This window comes from Triturus cristatus, chromosome 6, assembly GCF_964204655.1.
Source record: "Triturus cristatus chromosome 6, aTriCri1.1, whole genome shotgun sequence".
Classification (NCBI taxonomy): Eukaryota; Metazoa; Chordata; class Amphibia; order Caudata; family Salamandridae; genus Triturus; species Triturus cristatus.
Window position 1 is genome coordinate 236,639,111 of NC_140589.1, and position 16,615 is coordinate 236,655,725.

Genomic DNA, 16,615 nt, shown 5'->3' on the forward strand with positions numbered 1-16,615 from the left:
GACACATGTCTGAATGGGAGCGGCCTAGCCCAGGCCATGGCTAGAGTCAAGTTTACATAGACCACCCATGGAGACAGGGTGATATGATGGTCAGAGGAACAGATGTCAGATATATAACACATTTTATATGCTAACACATTCTCTAATCAACCAATTTTCGGTTGAGTTTGGTGGCCAAAGATTCATCATCAATATTTTCATGGCATTTTTTGGGCAGTCGGAGACCACTAATGTTGTACGTTTGTCACCTTGTAATTTGAACAAACATAACAGTGTAGAAAACATGTTTTGAAGGTTGTTTGCTTCTTATGCAGTCATGTGGGTTGCTTTCTTCAAATCTGCTTTTCACTTAGAGGACTTAGTTAGAGATCGAATCCTGTCGACAGATTTGTATATTGTTTTATTCTTATGTCGGTATAAGTTTAGGTTGACTATTATCTAAGTCAAGCTACAAATCAGTGAGAGTTTACAATACAGCCGTGAGCAGCGTCTTTCAGTCTGACAATAAGAAGCATTGGGAAAACCAATAGATGCAGCTTACATTATGCATCCCGACTAACACATTAAAAAAAATCTTCTGCAGTGAGAAAAAATATATATATATATATATATTTCATTTTACATAGATCTACGAGATAAAGAATTTGGATCATATGAACTAAGTAATTTTGAAAAGTCCAAAACCATGCAATTTGCAAAATAACATTGCTTGAGATAGCAACAACTCTTTTTCTTATTTTTTTTTATAAGTTTTTATTTTCATTAACAGGATTAAACAATTACAGCATAGGCTTTACAGTTCCTGGTATACTATTCACGCACATATGATGAACAGCTGCAATTTCACATATCGGTTTCCAACATATTGACAGCGATAAGCACACAGTGCTATATGGGCTTGATGTATCATTTGTGTCCTAGCCAGTAATACATCGCAATCAACGGGTAGTTGTCATGTCTAGGACCCTCCCCGCGTGTTGTTAGCAGTGTATTAATTCGAGGTCGATGTTTTAGTTGTGGGAGGCGGGAGATAATGAATGGGACAAAGTAAAAAATACAGGTAAAAAATTGAGCCAAACTAATGTGGCCTTGGACTCCGAGCATAAAAGGTGCCTGTGTAAATTGCGACCCCAATCCAGCTGTTATCAAGTGCTAAATCTATAATGGGAGGTGCACACCCGGCCCTGAACCCAACCACTGCTCCCCACCAGTTGTACATAAGATTAATGAGCTCTCCCGACCCCTGTCTTGTAATGTTTGTGGGATCTAGGGAGTCTGTGTCTGTTTGCCGCTTATTCTGTAGGTTGGGCAGAATGGCATCCCAGTTTGCTGCTCTGGGGATTCTGCGAAGGCCTAACGTGTCTTCCTTATGCAATGCGACACTCTCTGCCTTGTCCCACATCCACAGGGAGGGCCTCCAGGCCAGCGCGCATGAGGGTTTCGAGGATTTCCATCTAGCAAAATCTATTTTTCTTATGTATGTGCCTCATTTTTGCAGTTTGGAAAAGTTTTTCTGAATTGCAAAAAGGCATTTACAACTCATACTCAATTGCAATTGGGAAGGAGCGTTCCTTACAAATTGCGAGTCGAGTCAGTATGGTGTAGATCTATGGATTGTGACCACAATTCCATACAGAAACCATTAATCAATTACCAACTCCCAAGTTGGGGTGGTAACTGATTCAAAATGGTGAAGTGGTCCCTTTGGATACCTTCTCCTTTGCAAATTGGGGTTGCATCTGAAAGGGGAGTAGATTGTGGCTAAGGGTACCACTGCCTGCTCCTACTAAAATTTTCCAAAACAGAAAACCTTTATTTTCTAAGGAACACGGGCTGCTTTAAAAATAAATTCCACTTTACAATGCAATCACAGGGACTATCCCTATGACTGCGGCTAATTACAGCTGGTTGCAAATTGCACCCTGCTCAGGGGTGTGGAATTTAATAAAATATCTACTTGTCCATGGGGCAGGGTGCTTCTTAAATTTACTTGTCCTGTAACAAAATCTGCTTGTCCATTTGGTGCCATGTAATGCGGGGACAAATTATGGTGGCAATCTCATTATATAGAAGCTCTGATAATAGCGTCTCCAATTATGCCAAGGCTCAAAGTCTGACTTCTAGCAATTCCCTTATTTTGTCACCTTTGCGCGGATCTGCATACTGGGACTGGAGGTAGCGATAAGCAATAGTTCCAGGGTTGTAATGCACTTTTGAATCTGTGCAAACCGAGGCACGCGAACTGACGCGAGAATCGAGCCTCAGAGACGAAGACGGGAGCTGTGCGTGGTGCACGGTGTGAGATGCGAGGGGGCGGAGCCTCTGGCGGCAGGCAGGTTCGGGTGACGCGTTGGAGGCGGCGTTGGTGGCAGCTGGCCGCTGCGGCCGTGTGGCAGGCGGAAAAATAAAGCTCTGCCTGGAGTTGGTATGGAGGCGGTGATGGCGCTGGGATAACGCTGTTGGGGGTCCCACGTCCTTTCCTTCGGATTTCCGTGGCAGGAGTCAGTGGGAGCTGGTGAGGCTCACTAAGAAAGTAAGTCTCTGACTTTCAGCTTCTTCTTGTAGGTTTAGCCCCTGCAGCCCCCAAGATGCCAGCCGTCACCTACTAGCATCTCCTTGGTTTAGAGTTAGCCCGTAGCCCCCTCCCTTTTGAACGTTTTTATCACCGTGCCCAGGCCAGTGGATAGTGGATAGTGTGTGGCCACTATCGCGCACTGTCCTGCACAGCCATGAGTCACCAGACCTCCTCGCCTTACCCACTCGCCTAGGCTTGGTTGGCTCCAGCCCTGGTTGCTCCACCTCTGCGCCATGTTGCCCCAGTCTTGCTCTGGGCTTATTCTCTCTGGTTTCGCTCCCCCCTGGTCCGTCGTCCAACCAACAACCCTGCCCACACCTCGTCCTGACCTTGCTTGCCCCTTGTGGGACCCTTATATACACTTCACATACCACCTTAGCCCCGTTTTTGTATTAACTGGGGTGGCTGGGGTATAGGGGCCACAGGGGCCATAAGGCAGGTTACCGTGGGCAGGGAGTAGGAGGGCGGTGGATGAAAGGGGGGATGTCCAAGAAGTAGTGCTCGCAGCTACAACTCCTGTGAATCTATAGTAGAACTAACAGAAGCAGTTCCGGCCTGTCCTGGGCGACGTAGTCACACCAAGCGGAGTGATGAGATCCGGGAGAACAAGGAAGGTGCTCTACTCACCGAAACAAAAAAAAATAAAACAGCTGGCATTAGCGGCAGATGGAGCCGCTGTGCGAACTCTTAATCAGTCTATGACTACGCCCCCATCTGCTTTGTCGAATCCCTCCCCTCTTGGTCAAGACTCGGTCGGTAACAGAGTCCTTAATTCTTCGTCATGCCACAAGACCATCCAACCTATTTCGATCTTGGAATTTTAAAAAAAAACACCGCGACCACTCAAGCCCCCTAACTCTTCTCAAACAACGGAGGAGCCCAAGGCTGGCAACTTTCAACAAATAACAGAGGTAACCGTCCACACACCATTAACCAGCAAAATCACATCGTCATTGATCACCCCCAGCACCAATCCTAGTGCCAGGTCACCAGAGGACGCTTGAAAATGACCCCAACGCCTCCTACGGCAATCCTTTCGGTCACCCAGCAGTCCTTTTTTTGTCAACCACTTTCCCCACAGGAAAGCTGTATGTCCCTTGTTTTAAAAAATCATATATCGCCTGATACAACTGAATCAAAACCTAATGCTGTTTTACATCAGTCAGACATTTTGACGTCCAAGCCTCCACAACAATTGTGTTGAAGCCCTTGGCTTGCACAAAATAATCAACCGTCAAGTTTCAGGCTATCTAGCTCTACCGCAATCCAACGGGAAAGGCCTCCAAAGGAGAACGCTGCACCGCTACAACTGCAAACGCCTTTAAACATAGCAGCATCCTCAGTAGCACTTACAGCTACAGTTGCAGCCACAGCCACAGCTTCTACAAAACCCGAACAAGGATCTGCTAAAACAGACCCAAACGATCAGTCGTTATTGGACCTATCTTTCTTTCTTAAAGACTCAGATAAATCTTCTGATCTGAAATTAGAATCTGACTTTCAGGCCGCCCCCCGACATCTATGTCAATCATCTGGCCACAATTGCTGCAAACTTTTCAATCCACAGTTACAGCATTAAATTACCATTCTGACAAATTGGACTTGCAGGTTGACCTTTTGAATACCTTAGCCTTGTTTACAGCAGGCATTGACAATAAGTTAGAGAATTTAAACAATTTAATAATAAGGGCTCAGTCATCTTCAAATTTGGTCCAGTCAGTCTGTTGTTGTTCACCCATCATTGACAGCCTTTCAGCACTTCCAGCCTTTTTAACCTGTGTTCTAGATGAAGTTAAACAACTATCAAGAGGCAGTGCCAGCAAGAATCAAATTCGGGTACAAGAACAGGGTATAGACCCCATCAAAACAAACGATAAGTCATCGATATTAAGGGCTGACGGTATTTTAGAAGACAAAGAGGTAAAACCCCCTGAAGCACTTAAATTGCACCACACAGTCCAAGGGTTGACAATGCCGGTCAAGCAGACACCACCATTGTTGCTGAGTCCCCAAACTGTGAGTTGCTCAACTAAAGCGGTCGATCCCCCCAAGGCAGACCTGGACCCTAAATCACTCACCTCGGCCTCGCCTCATCCTAAGATTATCTCTCAATCGTCCCATCCTCTTAGTAAGAGAGAGAAAAAACGTCAACGCAAACAAAGAAATAAATTAATAACAAAACCTGTGGAGGTACCTCCCAAATTGTTTCCATTGTTCAAGAACTTGGATAATAAATGAGTTTTGAATCCTACTCTAACAAAGCAGGACCAGTTGACTACAATAGCTCTTTCAACGCCAAATGTTCAGCAATCCACTCTGGCACAGCTCCAGGTTCAAACTAACTCCCTTTCCGGCCGAAGAAGCTCTGTGTCAAATCTTCATGAACTTGCGGCCGTTGATAAACCAAAAGAGCTCTCAAATGGTACGGATCAAGCAACTGCCCAAATACAAGCAGCAAACATAAACCCGCAATCTGAAACAATTACCCAACCCACTCTCTACTTTCGCACTCAAACTGTTCCATTTAGTACTGGAGGTTGCCCACCAAAAGTATCCTTCAAAAGTACTCCAATGCTACCCAAGGACTCCTTGATAACATCGGAAGGGCCTCGGGATGACTCTTTGTCCCACTCTGGAATAGCACCCGATCCTTTAATTGAGAAAAATATTTTAAACGACAAGGGTCACTGTCAATCAACTACTGCCAGCGATTCACAGTGTTCTAAAATCCTCCTTGTCCCTGAATATAAATCAAAAGGTCAACATGATGTCCTCAATAGAGCAAATATTATCAAACTATCAAAAGGAGTTCTGGGCCTTGACAAATTGACTTCAGAAGACATTGAATATATAGAATTCCTTCCGCCAAGAGGGTCGCAACCCTCCGAAGCTACCCTGGTGACATTTAAATCTCCTACTTGGACTCGAGTACTTCTAGCCTGTAAAGATATTTTCCGGTCCTGGGGAATCAAAATCTATCCCCACTGCATTAGCCAAGCAGTCGGCCACTCAGATAAGCCTGTTGTTAAAAAGTACATTTTCTCAATGAAGACATGGAAGAGAAGTAGTTCCTTCATAGTATTTATTTTCAGAACAGAGGTTCAATACAGCTCATCCACCCAACTGCCTCTGGCTCCACTCCTCCACAATTCCACATGAAGTCAGAGCAGCTGTCACCCTTCTAGAACCCACAGATGTCATAGAAATACATGAGCAAACACAGTGAGTAACATTATAACACATCTCCCTCCGTCAACTAACACAACAAAACTTAAAAAAACATAAGTAAAACAAAAGTTAAATAACATATCCCTTTAAAGTACCAAAGGGTTACATGAATGTAAAAGTTAAAACATATTAGGTAAAAGACCCGTGGGTCCCTCAAATAAAAAAAAAACTACCTAAACATAAGAGTAATGACATAGCAATCAAGTAACATAGTCCTTCAAATATGAAGGTTCACGAATAACTCTCTTAGGCCTGTTAGGACCATCCACAAAACCTTTTCTACCAGTATTGTCACATGGAACAACCCCATGAGTAGAATCACCACACACCGCAACCCTGCTGAGGTTCCAAACCTTATGATCAGAGGTCCTGATTGCATTGCCAAGAATCTTGACCACTTTAAAAGGTTTCGAAAATTTAGAACCAGAATCACCAAAGCCAGGTTTCTTGATTCTTACAAAATCACCAACCTTCACCTTAGTGGGCTTAACCGCATGTCTCATATCAAAATTCTCTTTGCTTTTTAGACAAATGTGATCCTCCTTGCTCTTCCAAGAGCTTAAATCAGGAGTCACACCTTTGTCTACCAGAAATTTGTTCACCCATGGAGGTTCTAAAAATGTATCAGGTTGCCTACCACGGAATAAAAGGAAAGGAGACTTACCAGTAGTAGAATGTGGTGCAAAACGAAATACACAAACTCTCTTAGAAACTTCCTCTCTCCAGTTAAGACAATTTTGCTTAGCTAATGAAATTGTATCCTTTATTACCCTGTTAAATCTCTCAACAGTCCCATTGGATTCAGGATGATAAAGAGCAGCTTTCTTGTGGACAATACCACAATTAGTAAGAAAATCCTCCATCTCTTTGGACACCAGTTGCACTCCATTATCAGTCAAAAGAGATTCAGGTATACCCTCTCTAGAAATTATGCCTTTCAAAAAGTCAATTACAGTTTTGGTGTTAATATTCTTTACAAAAGAAATCTCTGGCCACCTTGAAAATAAATCCATCACCACAATGACAAAGGTATCAGAACCATCCCCATGTACAGGACCCAAAATATCCAGAGCAATGTCCTTCCACGGACCACTCGGACGTGATCTCTTCACCATCGGTTGAGTTCTGATCTTTAAAGATTTCTCACTGAGTGAGCACTGAACACATTCCCTAACCAACCTTTCAATTTGAGTATCCATCCCAGGCCACCAATAGGTAGACCGTATCCTTTCCTTAGTTTTAGAAATACCCAGGTGTGCCTCATGAGCTAGATCTAATAACTCCTTCCTTAATGACACAGGGGGAACAAGTCTATGACCTCTCCATAATATCCCTTGGCAATCAGACAACTGATCTCTCACTGACCAAAAGTCTTTCACCAATGGCCCCCCTTGTTCCTTGTACTGCCACCCAACACGAATAAGATCAAATATATCCTGAAATGTTTGATCCTCACGACAAGCAGCAGACCACTGACTCTGAGAAATGACTTTATAGTCAATTCCACACACAAAATCATGAGGTCGACCAAAATTTGGATCATCTTGACCATCAGAGGGGTTAAAAGGAACTAGCCTCGAGAGTGTGTCAGCAACAAAATTTTCTGAGCCAGGAACATACTTCACAGTAAAGTCAAAACCCTGTAAGCCAACAATCCACTTAGATATCCTTGGTGAAATAGAGTGAATCCCTTTACTAGTCAACACCTCACATAGGGGTTTATGGTCTGTCCTTACCACAAACGAATTGCCCCAAAGAAACTTTTTAAACTTCTTAATGGCCCAATACACAGCAAGCGCCTCTCTCTCAATCACCGAGTACCTAGATTCCGCTCCTTTCAAACTTCTAGAAACAAACATTATGGTATTGTCAGGATTGGTACCCCCTTGATACAAAACAGCACCCAACCCTTTGAGACTTGCGTCCGTAGAAATAATAGAACACTTAGCTGGATCAAAATTCCTAAGTTTAGGAGCAGCTTGTAATTTGCCCTTCAATTCAACAAATTCATTATCACACGACTGATCCCACAAGAATTTGACGCCTTTCTTAAGCAAATTCCTCATATTATAAGTGACTTCTGCAAAATTCTTAATGAACTTATTATAATACTCCGCCATACCTAGAAAACGCATGAGCTCTTCCTTTGACGACGGTGGAGTTAGGTCTCTGATGGTATTAACAAGTTCAGCTTTAGGAGTAACACCATCCGCAGTAATCGTGTGACCCAAATAATCAATCCTGTCCAGACCAAATTTACACTTCTCACACTTGATGGTAAGATTGTGATCAGAGAGACCATTCAGCACAGAACGAACTCTCGAACCATGTTCTGATTCATCACACCCATACACTAAAATATCGTCCTGATAAACACAGACCCCAGGTATGCCAACTAGAATCTTTTCCATAACCCTCTGAAAAACAGAAGCAGCAGATACTAGTCCAAACGGGAGTCTCACAAATCTAAATGTTCCAAAAGGTGTCACAAACGCAGTCAGATCCCTGGAAGATTGATCGAGCATGATCTGATGGTAAGCGGACGTTAAATCAATTGTGCTGAAGACTTTGGCCCCATGCACCATACTTAGAAGTTCAGAAATGTTAGGTAACGGGTATTTATCCACAAGTACACACTTATTGAGTTGTCTGAGGTCCACACATAATCTTAGAGAGCCATCAGATTTCCTCGCGGCCACAACCGGAGCCAACCAAGAAGTGCCTTCCACTTCCTCAATGATACCCTGTGACTTCAGCTTTTCTAATTCCTTCAACATCTCATCCTTGACACTAAATGGCACATTGCGTACCTTGCTAGATACCGGAATGGAACCCGGGACTAATTTTATCTTGTGGCTATACCCTTTCAAACACCCAAGCTGATTACCAAAAACACGCGGGAACTCTTCCATAAGTTGAGACTGTAAAGAAGAAGTATGACCTACAGATTCCACTACTTTTCTCTCTTTAAGGATTATAGAAGGAGTGCTATTTGGATCTAACATAACCTCCAAATCTTTCTGATGCCACCAACTGATGATGCTATCACCCTTTCTAGAAACGTACACCTTCCCAGAAGTGTAACGACCTTCATACTCTATCAACCCAATGAAATACCCCCTTAAATCAATGGGTTCTCCACCATATGCAGTAGGGTATATATCTGCCTTTAGTAAGTTCACATTCTGACGTAAATAATCATCAAAAAATTTTGAAGAAACAATTGTGATCTTTGCGCCAGAATCAAATAAGACTTTTGTTCTTTTACCTTCCACCAGAATATAATCCAAGGGTCCCTCACCCCCTATCTGAACAACAATTTGGCCACATTCAAAATCATGTTGATCACAAGAACTTTCATAGTTTACTTCATGGACACTTTGCTTGGAAGATTTGATCTTACAAGCTACAACAAAATGTCCTCTTTTCTTGCAATAACTACAAACAGCGTTTAGTGCAGGGCATGATTTATCATTCGCCCAGTGGCCAGTATTGTTACAGCGGTAACATTTATTCCCTCTATCAAACTGTATGCGAGGTTTCTGTAATTGTTTACCTTTGGTTTGAAACTTTGTCTTAGTATCTTTCAATTTAGTATCAGGAACAGAACTCATCTCCGTACTAACAACTGAAACATCTTTGTTAAGATCTTTTTTGATTTCCTTTAAACATTCTACTGAATGTTCAATTCTCTTAGCCACAACAAGAACTTCATCAAGGGTCGGCTCATCTTTCAACCATAACTCATCACGCACTTTTTCAGACACACAGCCCAACATAAACTGATCCCTAATTCTTTCCTCAATAAGCGTATCAAACTTACAGGTTGAAGCTAACCTTCTCAAATCTGTGACATAATTTTCAATGCTTTCCCCTTCCTTCTGCATTCGTTTCCCAAAATGGTAGCGTTCTAGTATAGTACTGACTTTGGGTAAATAGTGAGAGTCCAACTTATACATGCAGATTTCAAACTCATTGAGGCCAGCAGCTGCACTAGTAGGGACACATGGAAGGTGGTCAAAAACATCTTGGCCCTCAGACCCAAGACAGTGCATAAGCAAGGCTGTTTTCCTTTCAATGCTAAGGGAGGTACCACAAACCCGAGCATATCGCTCGAAAACTTTTTTCCACTTTGACCATTTTATTGGAGGATCACCAGGTGTCTGCAAAAAAAACGGAGCAGCAGTGACGTTTTGCATGACTACCCTTGAGCTGACCTTGCAAGGACGAGAAAAAAAACCAATGCAAAATAAAGTGGAAAGAGAAGACAAAACAATGATATGTACGTAAACGGGTTGTGTGTTGTAAAAAAAAAACTACTTGTAAATATTGTGTATGTCTAACACAAATACTGTAAAACCCATATTTGCTTACACATCAACTTCAATAAAGACCAGAGGACAAAACCAGCAACGAAGTTGAGAGCACTATACTGTGTACATCAGCGTTGAAAAAGAAAAAAAAAACGTGTCTTAAAAGATACATGAAGCTGTGCACATCAGCGTGCAGAACGTAGAAAGAATGAACAGGTCTCCTTAAGACTTAAAATTGTACAAACTGTGCGCATCAGTGTGAATATTGCATGTGGAAAACAAGGAAGAAACTGTGAGCACAAAGCTGTGCACATCAGCGTAGTAACCAGCAATAAATAACATGGAATATATCCTTGAGAGTCACTCTGCCGAGGAGTTGTGGATCGACAACCACAAAGAAGCTGTGAGCACAAAGCTGTGCACATCAGCGTGGGAAATCAGTATGAAATGAACCGTAATGTATTCTCGCCAGTCGTCTTGCTGAAGAGTAGTAGAACGCTTCCTGTGTTGCTTCGTTGCTCAGCAACCAAACTCCGCCGAAGAGTTGCGGATCGCTCGCGTCTGAGCTTCGTTGCTCAGCAACCAAAATAAACTTCCTGAAGATCCATTACGTCGCGTTGGTTACGTCGCATTGGGAGGCGTGTGAACTTCCCGACGTAACAGAAGAGCGTGTCACAGAAGATGGCGAAAGCAGAGACGCTCAAACAATGCTCCCTTGACAACGAGCATAGAGGTGCCACAGCGCGAGTCTCGCAGCGCGAGCAAAACCTCGGGGACAGATTCAAAAGTAAGCCACCAACTGTACATGTGCATAAAATGTAGAAAAATACGGAAAATGCAACGTTATAGAGGCTATTGGAGGGCTTTGACGCTATGCTTAGCGAGGGGATGAGAAGAGAGAAAAAAAAAACACGAAGAAAAATTCACAAATTCGATGAAAGCGCAGTTAACAGGCTGGATCCATTAACGTTTGGACTAAAACAAAAACGTTTCTTCAATCATCCACCCAGTTAATTAGGGAGCACTTAGCAGTTATTTACAGGACATTTAAGACAGAAAGGAGCCATAAATGTTAAGGAACAGTCTTACTACTCACTGAAGAATGCGCAGAAAGTTCTTTTCGCCTAGATGAGATGAGAAGAGATGAGGTTAACTTTTCCTTGTAGAAAATGGTAGATGTTAAGTCCTTTCTTTGTAGAATTATAAGAAAAAAAAAAAAATTGTCCTTTCTTGGAGTTGAGCTGTTTCAGATCCCAGTCGTCGCCAGTGTTAAAAAGTACATTTTCTCAATGAAGACATGGAAGAGAAGTAGTTCCTTCATAGTATTTATTTTCAGAACAGAGGTTCAATACAGCTCATCCACCCAACTGCCTCTGGCTCCACTCCTCCACAATTCCACATGAAGTCAGAGCAGCTGTCACCCTTCTAGAACCCACAGATGTCATAGAAATACATGAGCAAACACAGTGAGTAACATTATAACACCTGTGTCGGACCCTGACCAGTGATAGAAGTAAACCATATTCAATTTTAAAAAATGCTGTAGGAGTCGCATCCCCAATAGGAAATCCATGGTCCGTGCTCCCGAATTGCAATGAAACTCAAGACTGGGGGTGGTTACCAGCAGCCTTGTCGTGTAAAAACTCAGCCTGACCATTTGGAAAAAACTTGTTAGAACTTAATCCTTTGGAGGCTGTAAAAGCTAACATCCCCCAGCCTCACCCTATAAATTGTATAAAACATCAGCCGGAGCCGTGCCTCTCCCTGTGTTCATGGAACATTAGTGGCCTTCACCTTAAAATGTCCTCACTAGAGACCCGAAACTTTATTCTTAGCCATGATCTAATTGCGGTTCAGGAAACATGGGCCACTTGTAGTTGTCCTATTGATGGATTTATTGAATTTTGGAAACCAGCTGTCAGAGTCAGCAACTATGGTCGCCCCAAAGGAGGATTGTCTATTTACATCTCATGCAGCCTAAAGGGCCCAACAGAGCTATTAAACATCGACGAGGATTGGCTGCTTGGAGTTAAAGTTAGCTCGTGGAGACAACAGCGACCTCTATTGTTGCTTAATGTTTACATCAATCCAAGCGCCCGGACCAAACGACTTCACCTAAATCGCCTCCTTAATATTTTGAGCAACCTGGCTGTGGGTTTTCCCGACGCCGACTGTCTGCTTACCGGGGACTTTAATACCAACTTGTTTCAGGGAGACCCGTCGGATCTGGAAGATCTCCCTTCATTGTCTCTGTCAGCATTGAAACTCCAGTCCAAACCTTCAAATTATTCATATTGTGCTTTGGGGGAATTCTGTGTGTTGCAACTCCTTAGTGCAGGTTTCATTGTAATGAACGGCAGGTTCACGCTGGATACCCCTCCAAATTGGTCATGGACAAATGGACGAAAGTTTTAATTTTTAGATTACACCATTTGTAACATAGCCATGTTTTCTCACTTGGAAAACTACAGTATCAAAGCGCGACCAGAGAGCGACCATCGACCACAAGTTGTCACCATTAACATTAACTCAGTTCACCACAATACCGCCCCATTAACTCATAAAGGAGTCCATTCAGAAAATGTGAAACACTTAAGATGGAACTATGAAATTAGTATCAACATCAAGAAGGAATGTTTGTCTTTCACATTAGGAGGCCTCCACCCCACAGTTTCTCATATCACTGATTGGTCATATTTTTGCCATCATCTGTTAAACCTTTTTCCATCGCATTCGCATTCTCATACGACTACTTGTAGCTCCCAGTTTTTTATATCAAGTCAAACCATGAAATTAAAAAAGATCAGAAACACCGCTTTGCGGGCAACCAGGAGGCATCCAGAATCCAATGACTGTTTGATCAACTATAAAATTGCTCAGAAAAACTATAGACAGGCATCTAAACAAGACAAACGACTTCATCTTGATCAATTTTGGGGTAAACTTCTTGGGAAAGCAAAAACCGTAATTCAAGAAAATTTGGGCATTACTGAACAAACAACTCAACGGAACAACCAGACAGGGGAGTGCAAACATAGCTGAGGCAGAATGGGTTACATTTCTGTCCGACCACTTTAAGGCCAATGAAGGTGCAGACTTTTTAGTAACAAACACCTCCTTTACGTCTAAAGATGGGTCTTTGGAGAACCAGGATAATCCCCAAGAGCTGACGCAGCCCCAATGTGAGTTGATTTCCGTTACTCAAGCAAGGCTGGACAAAATATTATCAAAAGCGAGAGCGGATGGAGCACCAGGCCCAAATGGCCTGCCACAGGCCCTGTTCAAAGCAAATGTTCCCTATTGGGCACAACAATTATCAACCCTCTTTAGATCTGTGCTGAGCTGTTAAACTATACCAGACTCATGGCGAGGGGCAGTAATTCACCCAATATATAAGTCCGGCGCCCATTCGTCCCCTAACAACCATAGGTTGATAGCCTTACTGGACAATGAGGCAAAGTTCTTCGCGAGCATTTTACTTGAAGAATGGAGTGCCTGGGCGAACCAAAAAGGCTTGATTCCAAAAAACCAAACGGGCTTTACTGTAAATTCAGGTACTTTGTCTAATTTATTGGCATTATCAGTGCTTATCGACAAATCGCTTATTTCATCAAAGCTGCTTTTTGTTGTTTTGTTGATTTTAAAGCTGCCTTTGACCGGGTCCCTAGGGAGGCACTTTGGGGAAAGTTAATGAAATGGGGAATCCCGGTCAAACTACTGGAGGCTATTATTCAACTATATTCCAGCACCTGGATTCAAGTTAAGCTTGGCACTGGCACACATCTGTCTCGAAACATTTTAACAACACGAGGAGTGAAACAGGGGTGTGTGCTAGCCCCATTGCTTTTCAACCTGTTTATTGCCGACCTCTCAGCTGATCTGGACGAGACAAATAGTCATCCCCCCAAGATCGGCAGGGTGCAGTTAAGTAACCTTCTGTATGCTGATGATCTTGTCCTCTTTAGCCTCACCTGAGTAGGGCTGCAACGATTGTTAAACAAACTACATAGTTATACCGTTAAAAATAACCTAGAGGTTAACTTAAAGAAAACACAAGTGGTTATATTCGGTAGAAAACGTTATGGAGGTGGTGACTGGTCATACAACAATTCCAGTCTTGTCGTAGGAAAATCCTATAAATACTTGGGGGTTAACTTTGACTCTAGGGGCACCTTCGCCAAGCATCGTAGTGACATTTCATTGAAAGCCACAGCTCTCCGATTGAACTTTTCAAAACTCTCAAAAAAACTGATGGGTCCGAGTTTGGCCCCAACGATGGAAGTTATGAAAGCTAAAGTCGGCCTCACGTTGTCATATGGTCTTGAAATTTTCAGGGGTAAAATCAGCACAACATTAAATCAACACGTGACTAAGATCTATAAAAGTGTTTTTCGCATGCCGAAATCTGCCTCCGCTGCACAGATTAGAACTGGGCCTCCAAAATTATGAAATTTCCAGCATAAGTGCCTACTTAAATCTGTGTCATAAGCTAAGGCGGGCGGAAGCCGGTTCCCTTGAGTCTTTGCTGTGGTTTGATATTGGCACACAGTGTAGGGGTTGTGGGGCCTCGGTGGAATCTATGGAGCATGTTACATGCCACTGCCCCGCTCTCCTGACTCAGCGTAGACTAAAATTGAGGCCAGAATGAAATAGACTGGGAGCTCGGTCCTGCAGGCAGGCAATTATTGCGGCCTTGAACCCAGAGAATACAGTTTTAAACATAAGTTTTACTATTTTGTTTATCATGTATATCGTAAATTTAATCAGCAAATTGCAGCCCGGTAACAATTCTAAATAGAGTCACAGGTGTCTAAAACAAAACTGTAGACCTACAAGACTTCATTCTGGTCTCTCCTGTGCTCTCAACACCTGCAATTTCAGGGTATGTGACTTCGATGATTTTTATCAACACTGCTATTTGATGACTGTTTTAATTAAATGTTTACGTTCTCTGGGTTTCCTTATAACCCCGGGCTCCCATCTTAGTCTCTAACACTTATTTCTTTGTCACATCATTAACGTTCTGCCGCTATATATTTTTTAAAAATTTGAACTTTAATATAATTCTTGCCCATTTTTATCATCTTTTTTTGTATATGTGTGGTGTGTATGTTCTGCTTTTATGATTACATTTTTTTTTTTTAAATCAAATAAAGTATTTATTTTTTTCACTGTACTAACGTTTTATGGATTTTCACCATCTCTTCTCTACTCGGTTCCCATACTGAGAAAGGTTGGAAATGTACTCCTTGGCAAGGGCAGAAGTAAAACTTCTTCCAATGTTGAAAACAAGTGGTTGGAGGGAAAGTGAACTTGTAAACGCTCAACAGATTTTCGCATGAGCAAATCTACACATTCATATTTCCTCGTGCCAAAATGGAGTTCACAAATATCTTCTAGGTGTACGATTTCCTGGCCTACTTCTTTAAATTCTTGTGAAATAATGAAAGTTGTAAATCTGCATTAATGCAAGGGCATATACCATAGATGCACCTTTAAAACTTTCTTTAAGAATTGGGCGTCTAATTAGATCTGGTGTTAATCAAGATCTTCTGTTTTAATTAAAAGTGTGTCTCTTACTCTATCAGCTGGCTTCACTGTGACAGTATTCTGCACTTTCACATGAAGCATATCGGCACTCAAAGATTTGTTTAGTGCCAGGAACTACTGTAGCAATGTGTGCTTTTGAGACCAACAATATTTTTGCTTTCTGCCAATGTTTGTTATAATAGCGAGGACCCGGCAGCTCCCACAACAATAAAGTTTTACAGAAACTATGTCAAAACAAGATGCGCATTGACAAAACCAAAAGGTTGACCACTGAGGTCAGACCAATTGGCTTTGCCAATGCTTGTTTATTTTCAGGTTTTCTATAATCGTGTGGAAACTGGTTACAGTGATTTTCCCTAATGAATATTTATTGGAAATACTGGCATGTAGCTACACATTTTACTAAAGTGTGCTTTAAAACAAAGGGCTTTCAAGCTTATTCAAATATTTGCATCTAATCAGAGAGCATTCTGGGAGCTATATAAATCGCAGTAACATAACATAACATAACATTATACGTAGCCTCATATTGTTGAACTTTGCAAACGGGTGCACATTTGTATACTGAAGCCACTGTCAGCAGTGCAATCCAAGCTTACATTTTCTTAGAGCCCTCATCCTAATAATAAAGGCCTTTGCATTAATGAACCATAAATACAAGTTTGAACGGCATGAACAAATGGACAAAAATATTACTTTAATAGCAGAAAACGCCTTTCATGATCCATGATGTGGTACTGTAAACTGGCAGCCAAAGGGTTTGTGCTGCAGGAGGTTGGACCTACTTGTCCTAAGGACAAAATAAACATTCAAACCTGCTGTCCTTGACCCCAAGCAATATGTCCTGGGTGTTGGGCTATAGGAATTCCACACCCCTGCCTGCTTAATGAATATTAATTAGGCAAGTCATTCTGAAACCCCCTGCAAGCCGTTTCTTTGTGAACCGCCC

General features: G+C 42.3%; 1 protein-coding gene across 1 annotated transcript in view; it reads right to left on the bottom strand.

The window, feature by feature from the left end:
* The window catches only part of MFSD2B (MFSD2 lysolipid transporter B, sphingolipid), a 255,778-nt gene that overhangs the window by 103,501 nt on the left and 135,662 nt on the right, over positions 1–16,615 (bottom strand). The window lies entirely within an intron of this gene.